Raw genomic sequence first — 9,333 nt, 5'->3', positions numbered from 1 at the left:
GGCACGCAGCCACGGCCATCTTTTGTGTGTTTTCTCCGGCTGGTTCTGTGCTGTGGTGGCAAAGCTGCGCTGTTGCAAGAGGCCGGGTGGTCTGCAAAGCAGATGTGTTTACTGTCTGGTCCTTTATGGAAAATGTTTGTGGCTCTTGAGTTAAATCATAGAAGGCAACGATGGCAAATAAACTTTTTAAATTCATCAAACGTGAAATGGAGCTGCAGTGCAGGGAATTCTTAATATGGCTTTTCTAGCCCTAGCCTGTGACTCCCACCAGATGACTGGGGGGGTGGTGGTGGTGGCTAAGCAAATATGAGGTGCTTGGGGCCCACCAATTGGATTAGGTAGCTTGTTAATGATGTCACTAAGAGGCATGGCACCCTTCTCAGGGTGGGTCCATGGGAATGGTGTGTGTGGAGCCCTAACATGAGGACTGGTTGTTTTCCCATTCATTAGGCTTAAAATGAAGGCGCTCTGGTGGCATAGTGCCTGAGGCATTTGACTGCTAACCAGAAGGTTGGCGCTCCAAACCCACCAGACACTCCTTGGAAGGAAGACTGGCCAATCCATTTCCATACAGATTTACCACCTTGGAAACCCAAAGGGGTCACTGAGAGTCAGAATCAACTCGATGGCAGTGGGTTGGGTTTTTTTTTTAGGCTTAAAATGGGCCCTCCCAGAGACGGAAAGGTGGAATCTCACTATGATCAGAAAGCAGAGGCAGGAGTGGAGTACATCCTTTAGACCTGAGTTCCCTGCACTGAACTGCTTGATCCAGGAGACAGGGAGCTGTGACACCAGAGACGGTGAGAGGCCGTGGCAGAGGTATGGCCACACAGAGACGGCAGAACCGGGAGTGCGAGCCAGCCCACGGAGGGAGAGGGGGAACGCCTTCGGGCAGGAAGCTTGCTGGCCAAGTGGGTGCCTCTGAACACGTATTGGCAGAGCTAACAGACATTTGTAACACTTGCCCGAGCAGCACAGAGGTCGGGCTGAGGGGCCGAGGGCCGGAGGGAGAGACCTGCTTTTGGGAACAGCTGAGGGAGGGAGGCTGTCCTGATCAAAGAGCTGTATCCTGATTGTTCCTGGTCCTAAACTGTAGCTGTGATTTCCCTTGTAAATTCCATAATCGTGAGTATTGTCTCTCAGTTCTATGTGGCCATTGAAATGAGTTCTCGAACACAGCAGATAAGTAGAGAACGCCATGGGAGGGACTGTTGGTGTCCAAATGGGTAAAAGGTTGGAGGGTGATGTCATGTCTGATACCTGCCCCCCAGATATCAGCCTAGGGCTGTTGCTTTTCACCTTGATCCTTCCCCACCTTGTGAGTTAGAGGAGGTGAGAGCCACCACCATGCCTTTTCTGCAAGGACCCACTTAAAACCGACAAGAAAGCAAAGAAACAACGGAAACCAAAAAGATAGAACTCAGTGTTACTGTGGGGGTAGGGATAAGAATGTGTGTGCCGAGCAAATAATCTGAGAAGCTGGACTACATGAAGAAGAGCATGGCATCAGGATTGGAGGAAGGCTCATTAACAACCTGAGCTATGCAGATGACACAACCGTGCTTGCTGAGAGTGAAGATGACTTGAAGCAGTTGCTGACGAAGATCAAAGACTACAGTCTGCAGTACGGATTGCACCTAAACATAAAGCAAATGCAAATCCTCACAACTGGACCAATAGGCCACGTCATTACAAACAGAAAATATTCATTTCAGTTGGATCCGCAATCAAAGCCCACGGAAGCAGCAGCCAGGAAATCAAGCGACATATTGCATGGGGCAAATGTGCTGCAAAAGGTCTCTTCAAAATGTTCACAAGTAAAGACGTCATTGTGAGGACTAAGGTGTGCCTGACCCAAGCCGGGGTGTGCTCAGCAGCCTCACACGCGTGGGAAAGCTGGACCAGGAAGAAGGAAGAGCTGATGTCTCTGAGTTACGATGCTGGGGAATGTTGGATACACCGTGGACTGCCAGAATGATGAGCACATCTGTCCTGGCAGAAGCCCAGCCAGAGTGCTCCTCAGAAGGGTGACAAGGCATCATCTCATGGCCTTCGGGGACAGTATCCAGAGGGCCCCGTCCCTGGAGAAGGACGTCATGCTTGATGAACAGGGGGTGAGCAAACTGGAGGGAGACCCCCCAGGAGATAGACCGACACAGCGGGGACAGCCACGGGCAACAATGGTGAGGACGGTGAGGGACTGGGCTGTGTCTCATTCTGTCCCACACCGGGCCAGTGCAGTGACCCCGGTACACTCTTCACTTGGTGTTTTCACTGGTGAAGTTTTAGAAGTGTTTACCAGGCTGTTCTTCCCAGTCCATCTTAGTTTGGAAGCTCCAATGAAAACTAAGCATCCTACTAACACCCAAACGTCCTCTGACAGAGGGCGGTGGGTGTGTGGTTGTGCCTGAGGTGCGTTGTCGGGAAGCAAACGCAGGTCTCCTGCGTGGAGATGAGAATTCTATCAGTGAGCCACACAGTGTATGGTCACTCATTACGGCAGCTCTAGGAAACCTGTGCTCTGTGGTGCTGGAAACTTGGCTGTCTGGTTTCCCAGCCCGGGTGCTTGAGAGAAAGGTACGGAGGGGGTGGATGCTGCTAGAGGTGGGCCCGGTACCAGTAAGGAATGCTAGCGGCCAGCTTCCCTGTGAGGCTGGTTCCAAAGCACCCCCCTTTGGAACACAACAAGCACGAGAACTGGAAACAGAGCTGCCCAGAGGTCTCTGTGAGCACGGGGCTCTTGAAGGACCCGTGGTCAGTATCAGCAGTCACCCCCCGCCACAGCCCGGCTCCCGGAACGGGGGCTGCTGCTCAGAGACGGACTCTCACCAACCCCACGCTTTCAGCATTATTTCTACTCCCCAGTAAACTGACAGTCGAAAAGCTTAAGAGATTCACCCAAGGCAGGCACTCTGGAGCAGTGAGGTAGAAACTTGAGTGGTAATGGCACAACACACAGCCCAACCAACACACGTCCATGTGGGGCCCCCTGAGTTCCCAGCAGGCTGTGGCTCTGCGAAGCGCCAAGATGAGACACACAGGCGGTCCTCTCCCCCTCAGAGACTGTCCACCGCCATGCAGGGGACGGTCGTGGAGGACCCGGGGGTGCCTCTACCCCAGCTGGGGGATCAGGAGGGGCTCTGGGAGCTGGGATTTACGAGTGGATGAGGCGTTAGGACGGTAGAGAAGGAGGGAACAGACTCTGAGAGTGCTTGAACTGATTGCAGTCCTGGAGCCCTGCCACTGGCCCCAGAACCCCTCCACTACCAGTGCCGGCACCAGTAGCAGAATCAGAGCCAGCCAGAACCGGTGTCAGACCCAGTACCAGAACCAGAACCAGTAGGAGGGCCAGTGTCTGTGGCCATCAAATTCACTCCAGTGCACGGTGACCCCGGGTGTCAGAGTAGAACTCAGCTCCACAGGGCTTCGACGGCCCATTTCTCAGAAGCAGCTCACTGGGCCTGTCTTCCAAGGCACCTGTGAGTGGACTCAGACCCGTCACCCTTCAGGGAGCAGCTGAGGCTGTAACCAGTTGTTAACCTAAAAAACAGTATTGCCCTCGAGTTGGCTCCAACTGCTGGTGCCCCTGTAAAGCAGACTGCACCTGCTCCATGGGTTTCCAAGCTGTAACCTTAAGCACCAGAGTTAACTGATGGCATCAGGTAATCTTTACAGAAGCAGACTGCTGCATCTTCCTCTCCAGGAACAGCCGGCTGGTGAGTTCAAACTGCCGAGTTTTCAGGTGGTTGGGTGCTTCAACCACTGCGCCACCAGGGCTCCTTTGGTGACCCCTAAGACTCATAAATTATGGAGGACCCAAAAAAGCTTTTGTTTATGTGGATTTTAGTGAAAAATATTTATTGTTTTATAAATTAAAACTTAGAAATTAGAATGATAATAATTAGAAATTACTTACTAATTCATTGAAAATACCTGGAATAAAGCCCTTCATGTGAATATAAATATCTCTTTACTAAAAACAACTTTATCTAAAACTTTATCTAAACAAGCAAACATACTGTAGTGAGGAGAGTGGCCTGGCTTTGCATTTCTGCAAATCTCTTTGACATCGTCCTCTTAGAGGAAGCCGGACCTTCTGAGCAGCCTCTGCATTTAATCTACTGCGATACGTTGCTTTGGCCAAGGTCTGTGATGAAAGTATGGCCTCACATAGATGGGAGGCTGGAAAACGGTGGACCCCACAGACCTCCGAGAGGCTTCCGTGGGTCCTTATGGGCCCTAGATGGAAGGAAGCCCGTGCTCTGAGGTCAGGAGGCAGGCCGTAGCACATAGTGTTTGGGGACACTCATTGCACACGGCTTAGCATGATCGAGTTATGCAGTAGAAGGCCTTGCCTGGTGGGAAGGGGTCTTGCTAGGGTGGAAGGGGCAGGTCCTGATGCCCTATGGTCCATGCTAAGACTTCTGCCAGCAGTGACCAAGGCTGTGGGAGGCTTAGGGAGGAAGGGCACCGGGCAGCTGGCATTTGGAAGAGTACTCCAACTGCTGGGTGGACGGAGCAGAAAGGTGGGCTGGAACCTGCTGCAAAGCTCCAGGTGATAGAAGGGCAGGAGGAATGGGCCGCAGCTAATCCACCCCTGGGCGGGCTCACGGCACAAAACCACAGTTCATTCTGATGGCCCTGAGCCAACGAGATGAGGTTAATCGCACAGAACAGGCTGTTTTAAGAGCAGAGGAAGTGTTTCCATTAAAACAATTAAAATCTTAAAACGTTTGGGGGCTCAAAGGTATATGTTTCAGTTACCTGGAAAAATCTACTCGGTGAAACAGTTCATTTTCTGATGATCCCAGAGAAAGAAAGTGTTACCGTATTTTCTCTATACAATAGGACTTGAAGCAAAGCACTGAAACCAAGCTGACTGGGCTCCAACCCTTCAGAGCTTCCGGCTCAGCAGCCCTGCAGTTGGACATTTTTCCATTTGTCATGAAAACCAAAACCGTCGATTACAACTCCGAGTCCCTGTAGTGTGGAACTGCCCCAGAGAGTGTCCAAGTCTATAACCTTTACGGAGGCAAAGCCCAAACCAAACCCACTACTGTGGAGTCGATTCCAACTCACAGCACCCCTAGAGGACAAAGTGGAAACCACAGGGTTTGCAATGCTGTCAATATTTACGGAAGCCGACTGCCCCATCTTTCTCCTGTGGGGTGGCTGGGGATTTGAACCACCATCCTTTCAGTTAGCAGCAGAGTCCTTTAACCACTGTGCCACCCGGGCTCCTTCCTCAGTGAGATCACTGTTGGGGAAGGTTAGAAAAGGTCGTGTGAGCAGAAGCACCCAGTATATAATTCCCAGTTCACTGGTATAGGGCAAGTTCTGACCATGGAGACCCCGTGTGTCACAGATGAGAATTGGGCTTCACAGGGTTGTCACGGCTGTAGTCTTCAGAGAAACAGACCGTCAGGAGTTAAAAGGGCTGAGGGCGGCCTCTGACCTCTAACTTCACAGGGGGAAGGAGGATGGAGCTCCTGAACAAGAGCCCAAGGCTGGTCGCTGTGAGGCTGAGGTCAGACCCGCCTCCACCCTCCAACCTTTTTACCAGCTCTGAGGCCAGCAGCCCCTCCCACAATTCTTTTCATTCCTCTGCTGGATTTGGTAATTTATGGCAGCAGCCACATGGAATTCAGACGGTACTCACGATGACGGCTTTATTAGGGAAATAACAGGCTACAATTCAGGTCCAGAAGTGACTCAAGACAGTTCTTCAATCGAGACAGCCTCCCTTCAGCCATGCCCACAGGCAGGTTTCTCTCTGGCTCTCGGTCCCTCAGCCTGGGCTCTGCCCTGCTCACGCAAGTGTTACAAAGTTCTTTTTAACTCTGACGATAAATGCTTAGATGCACCCCACTCTGCCAGCAAGTCTCAGCCCGAAGGCACTCGGCTTTCTCTCTTGCGGGGTCAGCAAGCTTGTCTCCACCGATAAATGCCCAGAGGCACCTGGATCCACCAGCAAGTCTCAGCCCGAAACACTCAGCCTTCTCGCTCGGGGGTCAGTGACCCCACCTCTATGGATAAGTGCCCAGAGGCACCCCGGTGCACCAGCAAGTCTCCCGCCTGAAGGCGCTCAGCCTTCTCGCTCCGGGGCCGGGAAGCCCACCGCCGTCTTGCGCTCCTCTCTTGGCTCTGCTGCCTTTGCTGCCGGTTCTCTGCTACTGCTTCTCGCCGACTTGGGGGTCACAGCTCTCTACCTCCTGGACCGAAGAGGTTCAGTGCAGGGATCTCGGGTCCAAAGGACCCGCTCCACTGCTGGCTCTTCCTTCTTGATGGCAATGAGACCCCTTATGCTCTGGGATGGCTCATTTTAAGCCTAGCAGATGGCAGAGCTGACCAGCCGTCACATTAGGGTTCCCCACATTTTATTTCCATGCCCCACCCCACAAGGCTGCCAGGCACCTTCCTGAGCTTCTTGACAAGCTATGCAGTCCCCTTGGTGACCACAAGCACCTCACATTTGCATAGTCCCAGCCAATCATCCAGTAGGAGTCACAAAGATGGTGGTTAGAAGAGCCGTACTAAGTCGTGGCACCACCCCGGGCCTTTCTCCCAAGGCACTGCTGGGAGTGCTGAACCATCCACCTTTCGGTTGGCTATCCAGTGCAGGCCGTCTGCGTCAGCCAGGCACCTTTACTGCATAACAGATGCTCAATAAACGTGGTGAACTGCCTTTGAGATTCCGAAACACAGCACAAGTGTCTCTGTGTGTGTCCTGGGGTGGAACAAAGTGAGGGGTCTAGGGCTGTGAAGTTCACCCCTTTGCCCCTTGTGGGGGCTCTAGCCAGAGACCTGGTCAGGAGGATCAGAGTGTCTGAGACGTGGTGCTATCTCTCCGTCGCGGCCCTTCTGCGCCGGAGTGTGATGGTAATTAAAATGGAAACTCCCGCCCCGCGCACGCAGCAGCTGCTTTAGTCTGTTCTGCATTTCTTCCAGTCTAAATGTTAGCTCTTGTCCTGGGCAGTAACTCTTCTAATTTCTCTAATGTCTACATGTCTATTGACATTATGATGGATGATTCCAGACTTCCGCTGAGGAACGAGGCCGTCCCACAGTGCCACTCTACCCTATTGGGGAAAGAGCAAGGGGTAAGTAACCAATTATAAATGGATATTTACCTGATAGATTAGGATGGCGACTCTGGAGCAGTCTAGCTCGATTAGGTAAATGATCTATGCTCCACAAAGGTTTATAAATATGTATTTCACTCAAAGGCTCAGGTCTTGGCAAGAATTAATATGCATTTCATCGCCTTCCATTAAAAACTTAGCCCTCCTCTTGATTCTTCAGAAGAAAATGAGCTTAGCATAACATTACCAACAATCTGGGCCTTGTCTTTTGGGCAAGACTGGGGGAGGTCCAGTCCAACATCAACTTGCCCCAACCTTGACCCCGTTCTGCTATCTCTCCTTGTGCCTCTTCATGTGGCCCATTCCTGCCACAGTTAACAGCAGTATCCTTCCTGTAATCATGTCAGAACTGCACATCACTGGGACTCCTTAGTCCTCATGAGAAATCAGTCAGGGCCTTACCTGCCTCTGGGGCACCCGTCTGCACCTGCAGGGTTAGACTTCTATCCTAAGCATCTATACATGTCACCACTCTGCTCAAGAAAACTTTACAGCTTCTGGTGATTTTGTAGTATTTCCCAAAGTACCTTCTTTGGAATACCAATCCCACGATACGTCTATGTAGAAATAAAGAATAGAGATGCTATGATTAAAATATTTGGGAAATATGGTATCTATGGCATTCCTTCTTGGAGTTCCAGTGCTTATTAAAATAAGAAAACCTCAAAGAAGTCCTGCAGAGTTTACCGCAGTGTTTCCTGAACTCATGTTTTTAATACCTACTAACATCTGGGAGTCCCGAAGTAGTGTAGCTGTTAATACACTTGGCTGCGATGGAAATTTGGAGGTTCAAATCCATGCTGAGGCGCCTCAGAAAAAAGGCCTGGTGATCTCTTTCTGAAACATCAGCCATTGTGCTCTGACTCAGGATGGCGGGACTTGGAACTGACTTGATGGCAACTGCTACTCTTGTTTGTTTCTTATCATCTATGACCCTGGGTGTCAGGGGACACACTGCTCAATGCGAGTCCACAGGATAAAGTCAGAACTCCTTCACCTGGCCCATCCAGCTTTTCTCACTTAATCTCCAGGGCCACCTCCAAATCCATCTTGCACTGCTCCCTTTGGGCCACACCCCTGTTACAAATCTTCCATCCTCATCAGAATATACAACACCCACGTTCCTTTTCTCTCTGTGGAAAGTCCTCCTTAACATCCCCACATTTGTTACCTTGCAAACTCTTATGGCCCTTCAAAACCAACTCAATATCACTTCCATCCAACCACTAAGCAGACACTCTCTCACCTTTGTTAGGTCAACATTCTTCTGTGCCCCTCTGCCACAGTGCTGTTGTTATTCCACTTGTCACCATGACTTCCAACTCACAGTGCCCCTAGAGGACAGAGTGGAACTGCCCCAGAGGGTTTCCAAGGATGTAATCAACCAGCTAATACTCGGAAGGAAGATTGGGCAATCTACTTCCGTACAGATGTTGTTGTTCTTGAGATACCTCCTTGGAAACCCAAGGAAGGGTCACTATGAGTTGGATCCAAATCCAATTCAGCTGCAGTGAGAATCCTCATGGAAGCGAAGCCCAAACCAAGCCCACTGCTGTGGAGTTGATCTGACCCACAGCGCCCCTAGAGGACAGAGTGGAACTGTGCCATGGGCTTGACAAGGCTGTAATCTTCAATTGTGTGGATCATAAAAAATTGTGGATAACATTGAGAAGAATGGGAATTCCAGAGCACTTAATTGTGCTCATGAGGAACTGTACATAGACCAGGAGGTCGTTTGAGCAAAACAAGGGGATATTGCATGGTTTAAAATCAGGAAGAGAGTGCATCAGGGTTGTATCCTTTCACCATACTTATTCAATCTGTATGCTGAGCAAATAGTCCGAGAAGCTAAACTACATGGAGAAGAATGTGGCATCAGGATTGGAGGAAGACTCATTAACCTGAGATACATAGACAACACAACTTTGCTTGCTGAAAGTGAGGATGACTTGGAGCACTTACTGATGAAGATTAAAGTCTACAGTCTGAAGTATGGATTACACCTCAATATAAAGAAAACAAAAATCCTCACAACTGGACCAATAAGCAGTATCACAATGAAGGGAGAGAGGATTGAAGTTGTCAAAGACTTCGTATTACTTGCTTCTACAATCAACGCAATGGAAGCAGCAGTCAAGACATCAAAAGACGTGTTCCATTGGGAAAATCTGTTGCAAAGGATCTCTTTCAA

This window comes from Orycteropus afer, unplaced genomic scaffold, assembly GCF_000298275.1.
Source record: "Orycteropus afer afer isolate SDZICR_OR568_19922 unplaced genomic scaffold, OryAfe1.0 scaffold00128, whole genome shotgun sequence".
NCBI lineage: Eukaryota > Metazoa > Chordata > Mammalia > Tubulidentata > Orycteropodidae > Orycteropus > Orycteropus afer.
The sequence above is the reverse complement of the archived record's forward strand: the minus strand, read 5'-3'. Positions refer to the sequence as shown.